This window comes from Armigeres subalbatus, chromosome 1 (assembly GCF_024139115.2).
Source record: "Armigeres subalbatus isolate Guangzhou_Male chromosome 1, GZ_Asu_2, whole genome shotgun sequence".
Lineage (NCBI taxonomy): Eukaryota > Metazoa > Arthropoda > Insecta > Diptera > Culicidae > Armigeres > Armigeres subalbatus.
The window spans coordinates 88,244,729-88,263,783 of record NC_085139.1 but is presented as its reverse complement, the minus strand read 5'-3'; the positions used below and the strand labels follow the sequence as shown (position 1 = coordinate 88,263,783).

The window sequence follows — 19,055 nt, the reverse complement described above, 5'->3', positions numbered from 1 at the left end:
GCTTACCCGCATGGATGACACTCTGTAAGTTTGCCTCGACCTCGACACGTATGCATGCAATAAATGCCATAGCTGGTCTCAATCAATTCTATCGTATGATTGAAATGAAAGTGCGACAACGTAAACTCGAATGCATCATTCTAATACAGGTACTACTGAGATAAACTTTTCTCCTACATCATAGAGATCTTTATGATATCAATAGTCAAAACCCCACACTGGCAAATATAGTTATTTTATTGAGGCTGATATCAGGCTTCTGAAAAATAAAATCTTGTGTCAATGATTCTATAACCAAGCTGCAGAATCACGTCACTATCAAGAAAATTGCATCTGATATATCAAAAGGTAAATTCAATTTCTCCCGCACCGAATCATCTGACACCTGCATGACTGGAAAAAATCCTTAGCTTCAACTGCACCGGAACCAGTCAGCTAACGAGAGTTTCATCATCTTCTTCGATCTGCATGAGTGCGCACACAGCAGTTGTATGTGCATCAAAGCTGACAAGTGCATAGCATTTGGAGAGGTGTACAAACTTCCTTAGAACGCCTAGCACTTAGAGATAAGTATTTCTGAACACTCGCTTGAAAAATGATTGTAAAATCAATAAAATTTGGTATATTGAAAAGTTGATAGTAGTTTGGAAAATAGTATTTGATTTTTTTTATGTTATGATTAACTATCTCATAGAATAAAAAACACATTAATCCATCTGGCGGCGACAAAACAGGAAAAAAAACTTGTTAGTGGTCAAAATATGATTTTTCAAAGATAGATCACATTAATTCCATCAAATCGCATTTATTTTCAATCCTTTGTCAATCATTTAAAAATTGGTTTGGAATCATATTTTCTAAGAGATTGGTCAGATAGTAATCTATAACGACAACTAGCGTGACGATTTTCGCCTCATTTTTTCATTAGTTGCCTGGTTACCGAATATTTATAGGCCGACAAAATCGATTAACTGCGAACCACTGTTTTAGCAACTCGAAAAAAAACTATCCTCCTTTCAGTTGTACTGAATTCTGTACGTGCTTGCCGCATTGCAGCTACGGGGAAAAACAAAAATATTATTGTGGGCAGAATAGTTTTAGGGAACAGTAGATCGATCTTGGAGTGAACATATACGAGGCATACTTGTACAATGTACATGTTTAATTCTTGAGTCAACAGAAAGGATTATGGAGAAGTTTTGGATGCAATATATTGTAATACGGGAGACAACTAATCAGCGAAGGGAAATTGAACCCTTTTTTGGAGCCAAGTTGTAAACAACATTTGTTTTGAAATTATGGCCATTTAATGCCATCGCAATTCTAAAGCAATGGAAATAAAAATATGAAAAACATGTTTGGATTATTTTCAACTTTATTTTCTCAATCAAACTTTTTATTCCATGGTAGATCAAATTTGTTCATACATGTGATATAGCCTTTTCAACTACTCTATGACTCATAGAGTAGATACACTCCATGCTTTTTTTTACAACAGCACCAGCATTGTTCTCCTATCTTAAAAACGTTATTCTTCACCAAGTCCTCAAGCAACTTGGATGTACAAACAAAGTTCATTTTGAAGAAAATTCTATATTCAAAACAAGCAACACATATTCTCCATTTCTCACCATCAGGCATACAGGCGTATGCCACCAGCACCGTATGATTACGGGAATCGAAGAAAAATAATATTTGATCTCAGCACTACAGTACACATATCTAGGGAATTCATAGAACTGTAGCATATACACATATACGGATCTGCGATTGCACTCAACGAAAACTGGGTTTACATGAACGCCACACAATATCAAGAACCAATAGAATAGACGATGCAATACTGAAGTAGATAGAGCTTCCCTACCTCACCACGGAACGTGTCATGTTTCCCATTGCATTTATGTTTTAGCCTCTCAACTGTTTTTTATCAACTGGTTTTTGGTGAAAAATGAATCACGTATGGTAGCTGATGTTCATATTGAATATCTGATAGAAAAAAAAATGCTGATATATGTTTCGTGCCAGTTGTGCACTTCATATGCACAGCGCATAACTGCATAGAATCAAGCTCAATTACTTGCTATTACGAGTGATTTTGGCTCAAACGTTGAAAGACACACCGTAATCTGATGCAAATAGGCCAGCAGTAGGGGAAAAGGTTCGGCTGTGACGTGGGCACTGTTCGATTATGGGCACCGCTACGTATCTTTCGACAGAAAACAGATGCTGTCATTCTGACAACTGTCATTTGTTTGCTATAGTAGCACTATGTTTTGTGCTCAATACCAAACCAGATAGACCCCTCTATTTTGAACTATAAAAAAATTCTACATAAAAATCAACACGAAGCTCCTAATCTGATTAGATATCCATATGTTTCCTAAACTCGCAAAAGCAGCCCTGGCCTTACTGTACCACTCTATTGGATATTTATTTATTTATTTGTTTATTTATTTATTTATTACGTCTTCGACTTATCTAGTCGTAGAAGGCGGCGTAGAAGTGATGGTAACGAAGTAGCAGCCAAAACAAGGGCCTCGTTGAAGAACAATTGAATGGCGGTTGTGTGGCTTGTTTTTGTCGTCGATAACAATTTCATAGAACGTTAATGCACTCTAACTGTTTGATATTATTCTAAATTGAGAGAATTATAGTTCATTGGATAGACAATCGCGGAACACACTAATTATCAACAAAATAAAATTGCAGCGAACACAAAATACAACATAATTCAATGAAAAATACACAGCGAAATTAAAATCAACCCTCACGATGCAGTCGGCAACTGAAACTCTCGACCATCTTCACTGCTGACCCGGCTACCGTAAAGTTGGAGGGGTTGTTAGTGTTGACATCCAACGATTTGCTCATGTTGACGGGTATACCCTGTTAGGCATAACGGAATGCCTAACGTCCACTATGCCAAATGTAATTATTGTATTTAAAAAATGGAGATATCGATATTTATTGGAGATACAATTTTTAAGAAATAATGTCATTGATTCGCCATACAAACAACATGGTGGGCAACCATGCGTCTCCATTCTTTGCTCTGCTGCATTGCAACCAGTGGTGGAAAACTGTGAACCTTAGGGGCCCCACACACGCTCCGACATTTTGTACAACTTTGACTCCGTCCTCAAGTTTGTGCGACCACTTCAGTTTGTACAACCGTCTGACGAACAGTTGGTACAACCGAAATTCCAACAAACGTAATATTTCGTCATTTTCTTTGTGTATATGCTGATGTGTTTGCAACCATGGTGTTTTTTCACGCATACTGAATTGGATGAACTGAATTGAAGTGCAATTAGAATGGATTTAAATTAGAATGGTATTAGATTGGTTGTGGATTGAATTGAATTTTATTGGAACGTGAATGGCATGTTATTGGAATTTTAGTGATGATGGATTGGAATGCGATTGAAATTTGTTTAGAAATTTGAAATTTGATTGTGATTGGAAGTGGATTTGAATTGTATTGGAATCGGATTTTCACAGTCCATACAGGAATTCCTACAGATGCTCATGAGTTACTATCAGAATTGCTCCCGAAATTCCTCGGGAAGTTCATTCTGGAATTCCTTCAGAAGTCCCTCCTGAATTTCTCCATAAGTTCCTCTCAGAATTCATCCAGAAGCTCCTCTCTGAATTCCTCCGGAAGTTCCTCCTAAAATTGCTCCGGAAGCTCCTCCGGAAAAAAGGATTGGATTGTTCCAAGTTCAAGCTCCTCCCGGACTTCCTCCGGAAGTTCTTCCTTTTGGGACTCCACCAGAAGTTTTTCCCGGAATTTCTCTGGAAGTTCCTTCTGGAATTCCTCTGTAAGTTCCATTCGGCATTCCTACATGAGTTCTTCCCGTAATTCCTCCCGGAATTACTCCACAAATTCTTGACAGAATTATTCAGGAAGTTCTTTCCGGAATTCCACCGGAAGTTCCTCCAAAAATTGCTGCGGAAGCTCCACCCGAATTCGACCGGAAGTTCCTCCTGAAACTCATGCAGAAGTTCCTCCCGGAATTTCTCCGGAAAATCCACCTCGAATTTTTCGAGAAGTTCCTCCCGGAATTCCTCGGGAAGTTTCTCCCGAAATTCCTCCAAAGTTTCAAGTTCAAGGTCCTCCCAGAATTCCTCCAAAAGCTCTTCCCGGAATTCCTCGGGAAACTCCTCCCGGGATTGTGTGTGTGTGTGTGTGTGTACAAACTAACCCCCACTGTCTGGCAGTGATGTTATGGAAGAAAGCTGTCTGTTAGAACAGTCAGATTTAATCCGGGAGTTAGAAAGTGCTAGCTCTACTGCAGCTCCAGTGACCCATTTCAGAGTGCCTGGTATTTCATGTCCACTCCGAGGTCACTATCACTAACAGTAAGCCCCGCCTGGTTATGCTACCGTTTATCAAATGGATAAGGGTACCATAATCAAACTTCCGGATTCAAAATGTATATAATGTATTTTGAATTCAGCGCGCATTTAGTTTAATTCATTATACATCTATTTTGTTGTATCTTACCACTTTAATTAAATGGTGATCCTCCTCGTTACACTCTGTCTCACTATCCACAGAGACTCAAAAGGTTGCATCCTAAGGTATTCGTACATCTTAGTATTCATGTAATACAATATAAAATGATATAAATTTTCCTAAAGGGATTCGGGAAACTCCTCCCGGGATTCCTCTGAAAATTCCTCCGGAAGTTCCTCCCGGAATTTTTCCGGAAGTTCTTGACAAAATTCTTAAGGAAGTTCTTCCCGGTATTCCACCGGAAGTTCCTCCAAGAATTACTCCGGAAGTTCCACCTGAATTCAACCGGAAGTTTCTGAATTCAACTTCCGGAAAAATTCCGGGAGGAACCTTCCGGAAGTTCCTTCACGATTTCCTCGGGAAGTTCCTCCCGGAATTCCTCGGGAAGTTCCTCCCGGCATTCCTCGGGAAGTTTGTCCCAAAATTCCTCCGGATGGTCCGCCCGAAATACCTCCCAGTGTTTCTCTGGAAATTCCTCCAAATTCCCTTACGAGTTTTTCCAGAAATTCTTCCCAGTATTCCGAAGTTCCTCTAGGAATTCCGAAGTTCCTTCCGGAAGTTCCTACATGAATTCTTCATGAATTTTCTCCTGAAATTCCAAAGTTCATCCTGAAAATCCTCAGGAAGTTTCTCCTGGAATTCCGCAGGAAGTTACTCCTGGAATTCCTTTGGAAGTTCCTCTAAGAACTCCTCAGCAAGTTCCTCCAGTAATTTCTCCAAAAGTTCCTTCAGGAATTCCTCCAGAACCTCCTCCAGGAATCACTTCGAATATTCTTTTTGATATTCCTCTGAAAAATCCACCGGAGATTCCTCTCGTTATTTCTCCAGAAGTGCTTCTCGGAATTCCACCGGAAGTTCCTCCAAGAAATGCTCCGGAAAATCCATCCAGAATTCAACCGGAAGTTCCTCCTGGAATTCCTGCTGAAGATCTTCCCAGAATTTCTCCTGTAGTTCCTCCCGGAATTTCCTCTGAAGTTCCTCCCGGAATTTCTCCTGAAAATCCTCCACGAATTTCTCGGGATGCTCCTTCCGGAATTCCTACAAAGTTCCAAGTTCAAGTTCGAAATTCCTCCAAAGTTACAAGTTCAAGGTCCTCCCAGAATTCCTCCGAAAATTCTTCTCAGAATTCCTCCGGAAGTTCCTCCCGGGATTCCTCTGGAAATTCCTCCCGAAGTTTCTCCCGGAACTTTTCCGGAAGCTCTTGCCGGAATTGTTCCGGAAGTTCTTCCCGAAATTCCACCGAATGTTCCTCCAGGAATTCCTCCGGAAGTTCCTCCAGGAATTCCTCCGGAAGTTCCTCCAGGAATTCCTCCGGAAGTTTTCGAGGAATTCCTTCGGAAGCACCTCCAGATATTCCACAAAAATGTCATACAGGAATTCCTCCGGATGATGATTTTTCTGGGTATATGTCAATGACTTCCACTAAAAATTGCTTCAAAAGTACAAGCGTGAATTCTTCCGTAAACTTCCCCGAATTTATTGTTTAGATATGCTTCCTCGGAAATTCTGTCAGTAATTCCGCAATCAAAACCTCTGAGAAGTTCTATAAAAGTTCCCTCTGAAGAATCCCCTAAAACTCTTTAAATTATTTCTCCAACTCAACAAATATTAATTAAACTCAATCCCAAATTTCCCGCCGAAGATCCCGAAAAAAAACCTCCAAAATTTCTGCAAAAGTTCACTAGAAATATTCATCAGGTTTTATGACGAATTTCGCGCCAACTCGACCAGCGGTTGGCAGCACCACCTTAGAATCGAATGAAACTTGGTGGGCATAAGGATATGGTATATCTAAACCACTCTGCATACTTAATTTTTCAAAAATTGTCAAGAGTAACATTTGATGAGAGCCTAATTTTTTTTCATTGATTTTTTAAAAATTCGATGTCACTTTAAAATGACAAATACAAAAAAGTGTTGTATGGCGGACTGTCGTGAAATTCCCTGAAGTTTTTTGGAAAAATATCCAAAAAATAAAAAACTGATTTCTACTCCGTAAAAAAATAGTTTTAAAAATTAAAATCCATATTTCAAAAAAAAACTCATCTCAGAAATCGATGAAATTTTTTCTGCAGATAGGTATTTCAATTATCTAACTTTTCTGGAAATAATGTTCCTGTGACATATTTAAGGAAAAAAAAAATTTCTAACAAAAACTTTTTCCATGTCCATATTGTGTGAAAATTTATCAGCGTGTTTTATGCATACAGCGCCAAATATAGGTTCAGCAGCCTATCATCAACCAACGACATATTTTGGACGTATAAAAATTTGGATAAATCCGATAAATATTTTCAGAAATTACATTTTTTTCTCTATCGAAGTTTTATTCGAAATTTCTGAATTTTTGTGGAATATCTGAAGGAATACTAACAAACACGGAAAGTGACCGCTGCAAGAATTCTTTTACAGCTGTTTGTCTACCAAGCGCTCACTTGCTGTGGTATAAATTTCACGATGTTTCGTGCAGCGAGTCAAAAATTATTCCAGATGGAAGCCGAAAGGAGAGAAAAAAATCTGCACACCCACGTTGATAATCCTGCTTATCGACGATGGAACCTACGTCAAAATGGATTTCGGACAGCTTCCTAGCCAAAAATTCTACATGGCGACGGCACGAGGAGTAGTTCCTGCGAAGTTCAAGTTTACTTTTTGGACAAACTTGCAAAAAAAAACAGATGATTTTGGCAAGGGATATGCAAAAACCGCGGTCTACCTTCCATAAAGCCCATAAAGGTCCCGTGAAGTTTTGGCCAGAATTGTGCGAGTTGCCACTACAGCCGGGAAGTCGTCCAGCGGTACCGCGATAATAACGAAGATTTCATCGATAAAAACATAAATCAACGCAACTGCCCACAGCTCCGGCCCATCGAGACATTTTGGGCAGTAATGAAGCGGAAGCTTAAGAAAAGTGAGAAAAACAGCTTGGGACGCGACACAGATGACCAAAATGTGGAACAAATGTGCCAAGGAAGTTGACTTCGGAGGTGTGCAACTTTTGATGAGATAAATAAAGAAGATGGTGCGAATTTTCACTAGAAACAAGAAGAAATGATTTGAATCAATATTTTTTCCATAAAGTACAGTGAATTACCCTTGTTTTGATATATTAACCTTATTTGTACGTCAATCCGTTACAGATGATTTTATTATTCCGGATTCTAAATGGACATAGCTTTATTCGGCCGATTTAAATATTCTGTCAACTAGTTTCCATCCGTTTCAGCTAAACGTTTAATTCGGCTGCTAGATGCCTTCTGGCCTAATGTGAACATTTATATAGCCTGGATTCTCCAGATATGTATCGTAACCCGAGCAAAGTTTGGAAACAAATTGAAATTAAAATTTGCCAACATGATGTCAATTATTTGATTACTCCAATTGACTTCGCTTTGTATGGATTAACGGTTAACATAGCAGAAATGAGAGCCTATTTTTATTCCATGGAATCATACTGAAAACAAATCTTATTGTCAATGAAATCAACAGTATTACTAAGTTTAAAATCATGAGATTCCTAATTTGATATCAACATGATTGGTAGAAGAGATTATTCTTATGACAATTCATAACAAAAACAGTTTATTTTGTTTTCGGGTTGCTTTTAATATTCGTAAATAACTCACTTTAGATAATCGAGAACATAATTTTAAGTGAAGATGCTATCATTATATGAACTGGAGAATGCATATTGAAAAAATGTTTTGATATCAATTTTTATTAAATAACTAGCTTTATGTACCCGGCCTTGCTCGGAATTGCCAGTTTGATTCGCAGTTTTTTTTTTTCACAATCGGAAAATGAATAAACCAATTGGTCAACAGGATAATTGCGTTTTCTTATCGATACTTCATCATTTGATCAGAAGAAGGCAGATTTCATTTGAAAACATTGACTGGTTTTGAAGAAGGGAGCAAACCCATAATCGCCATATTCCGGGCAAACGTTTATTTCTAAAGAAGGAAAAACATCCACCGATGCCTTATTCCGGGCAAACGTCTATTTTTAAAGAAGGGATCACATTCACCATCCAGAAGGAAACACATTAATCATTGCTTGTCACTGGGCAAACCATAATTTCGATAAATGGTTAAATTGATCGATAACTAAACAATACAATAATGGGTTCAGAAGTTAGGCTGGAGCATACACACAAACATACAAACATTGAGTTTTCTATATCTCGGTACTTATTCAAAAGGACGTATGTGATTTTGTAAACAAAGATGCATACGTCGATTTGTCAAATATGATGGCACTCCTACGCAAACCAACACAACGAACATGTAGCCGAAACCTCCCCTACCTGTATGTGGCGATGGTTTGCGTGGGAGTGCTATCAGATTGCAGAAATCAACGTTTAAATTTTTGTTTACAAAATCACATACGTCACATACGTTGAATAAGTATCCGAGATATATAGATAGCTAATAGCTATATGTATTCGGCTTTGCTAGGGACTGAAAAGTAAATTATTCAATTAAAATGTCCAATGCTGTAGCACAAAACCCACAGAGGTAGATCTACCGCTCATAGAATTGTTCCTTTGTATCAATCTATTTTTATATATTTGTTTGGCCCTTCTACCTTTTCAATAAACATCTTCCAAAATAGAGAATAAGTGTACCAAATCTGGTTGTAATTTATCCTGGGAGTTACACTGAATTGCTCATTTTTTTAAAGACAACCCCTTCCCCATAACTTCCCTTTTTCCCCAATGACCCTCCCACCTCCTTTGTTATCTTCTCCTTGGGATAGAAAATGTGTACACCAATTTTGGTTGAAATTGGTCCTGGGAGTTAGGTGTTACACTGAATTGCTCTTTTCTAAATACAACCCTTCCCCTTACCTCCCTTTTTCCCAATGATCATACCACCCTTTGTTATTTTCTCCTTAGGATAGAGAATGTGTGTACCAAATTTGGATGAAATCGGTCCAGGGGTTCAAAAGATACACTGAATTGCTTGTTTTCTGAACAATACCCCTCCCCCCAGCCCCCTCCCCTCTTTCACAAATTACACTTCCATATGATCGACTACTCTTAGTGAATATGTGTACAAAATTTGGTTGATATGGGTACTGGGGGTTGGGAGTTACACTGAATTGCTCGTTTTATAAAGACAACCCCTCCCCCCATACCCTCCCTTTTTTACAATGACCGCCCCACCCGCTTTGTTATCTTTTGTTTAGGGTAGAGAATGTTTGTATCAAATTTGGTTGAAATCGGTGCAGGGGGTCAGAATTTACTCTGAATTACCCGTTTTCTGAACCATACCCCTCCCTCCAGACCCCTCCCCCCTTTCAAAGATTACACTCTCATATGGTTGTCTCCTTATATTGAATATGTGTACAAAATTTGATTGAAATCGGTCCTAGGAGATGCAAGTTACACATAATTGTTCGTTTTCTAAACAAAACCCTCCCCCTTTTCTAAATGACCCTCCCACCCCCTTTGTCAACTTCCCCTGAGGATAGAGAACGTGTGTACCAAATTTGGTTGAATTCGGCCAAGTGGTTCAGAAGTAGTTAGCGAACATACATACATAGATTGATTTTTATATATATAGAAGAAGAAGATAATTGATATCGAATTTGGTTTTCAATATAATCTGAACAGCAAAGCTAAACATCAATTTGCTCTCATTTTGTTAACCGACTTTGCTTGGGAAGTTCGTGCTCCGGAACCGCTTCCGGGTACCCAAAGCTAACCAACAAGGCTCGAAGTTAGTTCAGAGGTCAGAAGTATGCGTACAACTTATTGCTTCGATGATGTTGGGCATAAGTCCTATAAAAGATCCTCAGAACAGCTTCCTTCCAGCTTCGGATTTTCCCGGAAGTGGCCAGAAGTAGTATCAATACCAAAAAAGTTTTCCTAGCTTTTCTTCATGACGAATTATGAAGTTTGATATGCCGTATGCCATATTTTTGTTTTCTTCAAACCCCTGAATCATGTCTTCCACTGGGTCTCTGTAATCGGTTCCAGGTGTCCCGGGATGTTTGGTATGAATCCAAAGGGGTTAAAAAAATGACAGTAGACAACTACAATTAGTTTCAATTTGTGTTCCGCAATTTGTCTCATGATACTATTCCTAACATTTCAAGTTATTCTATTATATGTCTCCAGCTAGAGCCCCGAAACCTATCCTAGTGAGCCTCGTGCTAGCCATCGAGCTGGCTTTCAAATTCGTTAAGAGGAATAGCAAATAACAAACAAAAAAGTCAAAAATGCCCTAATCGGTCACCCGACAGACCCCACAGAGATTCCGTATAAATCCGGAACCGTTGTACCCATATATTCAATGGACCGACACTTTTTTTTGAAAATTTTAAACAAATCGATCAAAGATTGAATGAGCTAGGTTAGAGCAAAAACATCATCAACAATTGGTGGCGCAAAAGAGGTTCGGACCGCAAAGCTTAATTATGATGCACCATGAAAATAAATAGATTTTTTGAACAGAAACACAAATCCTTGGCTGATCCACAATAGTGTGACTGGAGTTAAAAATTATGCCGAAAGTAGCACAATGCCATGTCATTTTAAAACAAAGTATTCTCTCAGCTCTTGAAAACGACTCCAACCAGTTGAACCCACTCATAAAGAAGGCATGTTTGAACTACTCAAATAAACGTATAGTGCTTATCCCAACCATCATGGCTTCTACTGCCATAGATAAAAGGAAAGGCAAGCTTATGGCATAAGACAAAACTAATGCGAATAAATAGAAACCATAGAATAGATCCAAAGCTTTCCGTCAGATCTATGACGTACGAACCATGCAGGCGCACAATGGCGGAAACCCGGACAAAACCTCAAAAAAAAATTCATTCGTTTCGCGAAGCTCTTATTTTTTTAATTTCACACATGTTATAAATGAACTGATTCCAATATTTGATGAATGAAGCTTGCAAATTTAATTTTTGGTGACTTGTTGAAGTTAATGCTGTAAACCATCTCCCAAACAAATTTGTATGGCAAAAGAAAATTTTACTAAACTGTTTTCGGAAAAGATTCGGAACGATCTGGTATCATGTATCAAAACCTATTTCTTTGTCTACTTTCCGGTGGTAAGCGTGGTGACTTGTTCATAGCTGCTTCATAGCTGGAAATTAATTGTTTCAATGTTTTAGAATGAGGACGCTGTTAATGCTTCAGACCTTAAGGCTTGCGCCTCCAGACGTACTCGAGTAGCATAGTATATGTTGGATAACAAATCTAACCTCAAAATGAATTTAGCGTTCCAAAATTACTCTTTAGTGAAAAATTCGAGCAACATATTAGGTTTTGTCCGGAATTTGTATGGGGGCCCGCCACTGTGAGGCGGTCAAGCTAGAGAAACGGTTATAAATAGGAAGCTCTCGAACGGAAAACTCTTACCGTAGTCTGTTTCACGTTTCAACGTAAAAATAGAGAACAGCGGACTATAGTTCCGTGAATATGTCAACATAAAAAACATACTGACATCATCAATTGACAATGTTTAACAACAATTTGAAAGTGCTTTCAAAGTTCAGATATAATATCAGCCAAAGAGTAAATCTACGCGCGGGAAAACGAAATGGAATTATTGTGCAGCACTGAGCCTATCCAATTAATTCTCGCACTTCTATCTTTAGGCGAAACTCACTTGCCTTTGTAACTCTTATGTTCAGCATTAGTTCAAATGTTCTGTGTTGGCGTGTTGAGCGGAACTCATTCGCAGCAGCATTTTTTGTGGGTACGTTAGATGATGTTCTACTGTTCCCGAACCCGACACCACAGAAAATAGCTTTCTAAAGAAACGGAAAGATGCCTTGCAGTAGCATCCTGCAGACAGCTTATGCCACAACCAACGGTACTGGCACGGGAAATACATTTTTCTCAACTCGTATCATTCACCATTCGCATGAGTTGTTCAACTATTTTATCACTCATACTGAAAAAGCAGCAGATTCCTCGTTATTTGTGTATTCTCTGCTGTGGATAATATGCCTATCAATACGGGTACGTTCATTCAATTTGAATTTCGAGACATACCAAGTGAGTTGAATGTCATTGAGGGTTCGATGAAGGCAAATTTTTCAACGTTGTCAGCGACGATGTTTAATGATAATATGATTGCTTTCTGATCCTGGTGTTTGAAGATTGAGAGTTTCGTTAAATTAATAGTGGAAGCTTCAGATATTAAAACGTCAAGCCCTATTAGGAATTTGATGGTTTATATTGATGATAATATTGCTTTTAAGAATAGTAGATAATGATTATATTATTCGAGACTTCGACAGTGCTGGATACTCTTTCAGAGGTCTCTATTTATCAAACCCAAAATGAAGCAGAATTGAAAATAAAATGTCCATTATGTAATTATAGTTAACATGTATCTAGAGCTTCCTCTTGTAAAACAAAAGCGGAAAGTCCAGTTCCCAAAAAATAAGTAGAAGTTCGGTTGTGGACACCGTTCAGTCATGGGCACCCTTACGTCTCTTTTGACAGATAAAAGATGCTGTCATTATGACAACCGTCATTTGTTTGCTATAGTAACATGATGTTTTGTGCTCAAAATCAAACCTAACAGACAAATCTACTTTTTAAAATCAATTTTTTTCTACAAAAAAAACAAGACGATTTTTTTTTTTAATTTTTTAAAGTGTCATCCATAAATTAAAGTGATGTAATCGAAAATTGAGTTCCAATGCGTATTTATACTATAAATTAAATTATATCTATTTTGAGATTCAATAACGATTGTCATCACAATTTTAGCGCGAAAGTTTTTCATCTTCACATTCAAAAAATTTAAATTATTTATAGAAATAATGAATTTAATTTATACTTTCGTTATTTGGGCATGTCTAGTCAATGTACACACACTTTTTGGAACTAAGGGTTGACCGCTTACACTAAAACTCGCGTTATAATTTGTTACACTAAAAGGAGGGGGAGGTGGTGGGTACTATCAAATGTTTTTCTTAAATCACTGATTGAAGTCATTTCTTATATGTCTTGATCAAGACGATGAATACGCATCAACCCATCCTTTTCACTACCATACTATACCCATAATTGTCTCATGTTAGTCTTTGTAGCTTTTTACTTTTTATCTCAGAGCAGGCTATTTTGATGTATTTTTTAAGTTCTAAAAGACAGCGAGTTTTGTTCGAAAAATTGTTGCTAAATTTCGAGGCATTTTTGTCTCACGATGAATATTCACGATTTCTACAGATTATATTATTTTATGGAATGACGTTGGGAACGACGCTTTTATTGGTATTGTATTTAATGATAAGATCTTCTTAATCAAGCCAAAGTCAATAGATGCAACCCTGAGAGTTTCCATTCTAAACAATTGCATGTCAGCTCAACCAATTCAACCACGTAAAACGTTCAATTTAAAAATGACATGTCTATCGTTATCGTATTAGTCATTACCAAAATCAAGCACATTACTCAGTCCCGTAATGTAATGCGTAAAAACATTAAGTAGGGTGGGTGTACCAATTGTCGCCATACATAAGAACATTTTTTTTTTTAAATAAGTAAAAGGCATGTGGGTGGATTTTATATATCACAATAAAATATGTTATTATCCTCAAAATTGATTAAACCATAATAGGAAAGCATGGCACTACTCTTATTTTTGGTTCCTTATCTGGCAAATCCCATTGTTTTCTTATGGGACTGGCCAAATTGAGACTCTAGTGGTCTGAGACAACTAGTGTAAAGGACGTCAAAAATTAAGCAAAATCAATTTTTACAATTATGCTGTGCTTGTTTTGGAGGAAACCAAAGGTGATATCGTATCATATGAATATGCTTTATCGATATGAACTTGGTTTGCGGTGATTTGATTGGCCATTTAACAAATAAAGAACTAGTGCGATAACTGGTGCTATAGCCACAACTGGTACATCTAGCCTAGTCATTATATAGTCGTGGTTGCAAATTCGTTTATACTAGCTGCATTCTATTTTTTTTTGTCTTTATTTGAGAGGTTATCAGCCCTAGGCTGGCTCACCTCTAGAGCTGCATTCTTGATATCCTTGGTTTTTGATCATGTGCCGTTCCTGTTCTAACAGGGTTCAAATACCAGAACACACATGCTTCAGAGAAGGAAAACAAATCTGCCTTTAAAATATTCACAGTTACGCGTTATATGAGGGAGGGAGGGAGTACAAAAAATGTTAATTTTTGTTACGAAGGGAATCAAAAACTCGAATTTACGTAATTTGTAAAAAGACGCAAAATCCAATCACCAACACAAAATCAAAACAAACCCAATCCAATCTTAATCCAATCTAATTTTAATCCGATGCAAATCCAATCTAAATAAAATCAAATTTCAATCCAACTCCCATCCAAATCCGAACCGAATCCGAACCGAATCCGAACCGAATCAAATCCAATCCAAATCCAATCCAAATCCAATCCAAATCCAATCCAAATCCAATCCAAACCAACCAAACCAATCCAAACCAATCCAAACCAATCCAAACCAATCCAAACCAATCCAAACCAATCCAAACCAATCCAAACCAATCCAAACCAATCCAAACCAATCCAAACCAATCCAAACCAATCCAAACCAATCCAAATCCAATCCAAACCAATCCAAACCAACCAAACCAATCCAAACCAATCCAAACCAATCCAAACCAATCCAAACCAATCCAAACCAATCCAAACCAATCCAAACCAATCCAAACCAATCCAAACCAATCCAAACCAATCCAAACCAATCCAAACCAATCCAAACCAATCCAAACCAATCCAAACCAATCCAAACCAATCCAAACCAATCCAAACCAATCCAAACCAATCCAAACCAATCCAAACCAATCCAAACCAATCCAAACCAATCCAAACCAATCCAAACCAACCAAACCAATCCAAACCAATCCAAACCAACCAAACCAATCCAAACCAATCCAAACCAATCCAAACCAATCCAACCAATCCAACCAACCCAAATCCAATCCAAACCAATCCAAACCAATCCAAACCAATCCAATCCAAACCAATCCAACCAATCCAAACCAATCCAAACCAATCCGCAAATCCAACCAAACCAACCAAACCAATCCAAACCAATCCAAATCCAATCCAAATCCAATCCAAACCAACCAAACCAATCCAAACCAATCCAAACCAATCCAAACCAACCAAACCAATCCAAACCAATCCAAATCCAATCCAAACCAATCCAAACCAATCCAAACCAATCCAAATCCAATCAAACCAATCCAACCAATCCAAATCCAACCAAACCAATCCAAATCCAATCCAAACCAATCCAAACCAATCCAAACCAATCCAAATCCAATCCAAACCAACCAAACCAATCCAAACCAATCCAAACCAATCCAAACCAACCAAACCAATCCAAACCAATCCAAACCAATCCAAATCCAATCCAAACCAATCCAAACCAATCCAACCAAACCCAAACCAATCCAAACCAATCCAAACCAATCCAAACCAATCCAAACCAACCAAACCAATCCAAACCAATCCAAATCCAATCCAAACCAATCCAAACCAATCCAAACCAATCCAAACCAATCCAAACCAATCCAAACCAACCAAACCAACCAAACCAATCCAAACCAATCCAAATCCAATCCAATCCAAACCAATCCAAACCAATCAAACCAATCCAAACCAATCCAAACCAATCCAAACCAATCCAAACCAATCCAAATCCAATCCAAACCAATCCAAACCAATCCAAACCAATCCAAACCAATCCAAACCAACCAAACCAATCCAAATCCAACCAAACCAATCCAAACCAATCCAAACCAATCCAAACCAATCCAAACCAATCCAAATCCAACCAAACCAATCCAAACCAATCCAAACCAACCAAACCAATCCAACCAACCAATCCAAACCAATCCAAACCAACCAAACCAACCAAACCAACCAAACCAATCCAAACCAATCCAAATCCAATCCAAACCAATCCAAACCAATCCAAACCAAACCCAAATCCAATCCAAACCAATCCAAACCAACCAAACCAATCCAAACCAATCCAAACCAATCACAAACCAATCCAAACCAATCAATCCAAACCAATCCAAACCAACCAAACCAATCCAAATCCAAAACCAACCCAAATCAATTCTAATCCAAATCCAATCAAAATCCAATCAAATCCAATCCAAATACAATCCAAATCCAATCCAAATCCAATCCAAACCAATCCAAACCAAACAAAACCACTCCAAACAAATCCAAACCAACCAAACCAACCAAACCAATCCAAACCAACCAAACCAATCCAACCAACCAACCAAACCAATCCAAACCAATCCAAACCAATCCAAACCAACCAAACCAATCCAAACCAATCCAAACCAATCCAAACCAATCCAAACCAATCCAAACCAACCCAAACCAATCCAAACCAACCAAACCAATCCAAACCAATCCAACCAACCAAATCCAACCAAACCAATCCAAACCAATCCAAACCAATCCAAATCCAATCCAAACCAATCCAAATCCAATCCAAACCAATCCAAACCAATCCAAACCAATCCAAACCAATCCAAATCCAATCCAAACCAATCCCAAACCAATCCAAACCAACCAAACCAATCCAAACCAATCCAAACCAATCCAAACCAATCCAAACCAATCCAAATCCAATCCAAACCAATCCAAACCAATCCAAACCAATCCAAACCAACCAAACCAATCCAACCAATCCAAACCAATCCAAACCAACCAAACCAATCCAAACCAACCAAACCAATCCAAACCAATCCAAACCAATCCAAACCAATCCAACCAATCCAAACCAATCCAAACCAATCCAACCAATCCAAACCAATCCAAACCAATCCAAACCAATCCAAACCAATCCAAACCAATCCAAACCAATCCAACCAATCCAAACCAATCCAACCAATCCAAACCAATCCAAACCAATCCAAACCAATCCAAACCAATCCAACCAACCAATCCAAACCAATCCAAACCAACCAAACCAATCCAAACCAACCAAATCCAATCCAAACCAATCCAAACCAACCAAACCAATCCAAACCAATCCAAACCAATCCAAACCAATCCAAACCAATCCAACCAATCCAAACCAATCCAAACCAATCCAAATCCAATCCAAACCAATCCAAACCAATCCAAACCAATCCAAACCAATCCAAACCAATCCAAACCAATCCAACCAACCAAACCAATCCAAATCCAATCCAAATCCAACCAAACCAATCCAAACCAATCCAAACCAATCCAAACCAATCCAAACCAACCAAATCCAACCAACCAAACCAATCCAAACCAATCCAAACCAATCCAAACCAATCCAACCAATCCAAACCAATCCAAATCCAACCAAACCAATCCAAACCAACCAAACCAATCCAAACCAATCCAAACCAATCCAAACCAATCCAAACCAATCCAACCAATCCAAACCAATCCAACCAAAACCAATCCAAACCAATCCAAACCAACCAAATCCAATCCAACCAATCCAAACCAATCCAAACCAATCCAAATCCAATCCAAACCAATCCAAACCAATCCAAACCAATCCAAACCAATCCAAACCAATCAAACCAATCCAAACCAATCCAAATCGAATCCAAATCCAATCCAAACCAACCAAACCAATCCAAACCAATCCAAACCAATCCAAACCAACCAAACCAATCCAAACCAATCCAAACCAATCCAAACCAATCCAAACCAATCCAAACCAATCCAAACCAATCCAAACCAACCAAATCCAATCCAAACCAACCAAACCAATCCAAACCAATCCAAACCAATCCAAACCAATCCAAACCAACCAAATCCAATCCAAACCAACCAAACCAATCAAACCAATCCAAATCCAAATCCAATCCAAATCCAATCCAAATCCAAATTCAACCCAAATTCAATCCAAATCCAATCCAAATCGAATCCAAATCCAATCCAAATCCAATCCAAATCCAATCCAAATCCAATCCAAATCCAATCCAAATCCAATCCAAATCCAATCCAAATCCAATCCAAATCCAATCCAAATCTAATTCAAATCCAATGCAACTTCAATTTAAAGGTCATGCTTATATCTCTGAAGACGATTTTGTGATAGAATATGATACGTTCAAAATAAAGTTGTCATACAAAAAACCCTGATAATCCACCTAGCGGTAATGATGCCTTTTTCGTGCATTATAATACAAGTATTTGGTCATAACTCATTTTGGACAGGGTTTCTTGTTGAATGCAACTTGTTGCTGTTATTTGTTACTTGTTGCAAATCGATTAAGGTAAATGCCCAAAAAGAAGGTGATACTTTCTCGCGCACACACACAGACATCATCTCAGCAGTTCGGTAATTGGTTTCAGTAAATCAGCCAATCCTATAAGTGGAGGCTGCTGGAGACACCCTCCCCCCCCTCAAATAGAAATCCAAATGTTCCTATTTCCTTTCCCGTCTTTCCTTTTGTGAATACGAATCAAAACGTTGCCAAAATTGATTGGTTTTGTTTGACCTTCCCAAAGATTTTTTTATTGGCCACGCAAAATTTGAAC

At 38.2% G+C, this 19,055-nt stretch overlaps 2 protein-coding genes across 5 annotated transcripts in view; one reads left to right on the top strand and one right to left on the bottom strand.

Annotated features, from left to right (window-relative positions):
* Positions 1 to 19,055, bottom strand: part of LOC134227912 (tachykinin-like peptides receptor 86C) — a 421,610-nt gene that overhangs the window by 144,142 nt on the left and 258,413 nt on the right. The window lies entirely within an intron of this gene.
* The window catches only part of LOC134227904 (phenoloxidase 2), a 44,097-nt gene that overhangs the window by 621 nt on the left and 24,421 nt on the right, over positions 1 to 19,055 (top strand). The window lies entirely within an intron of this gene.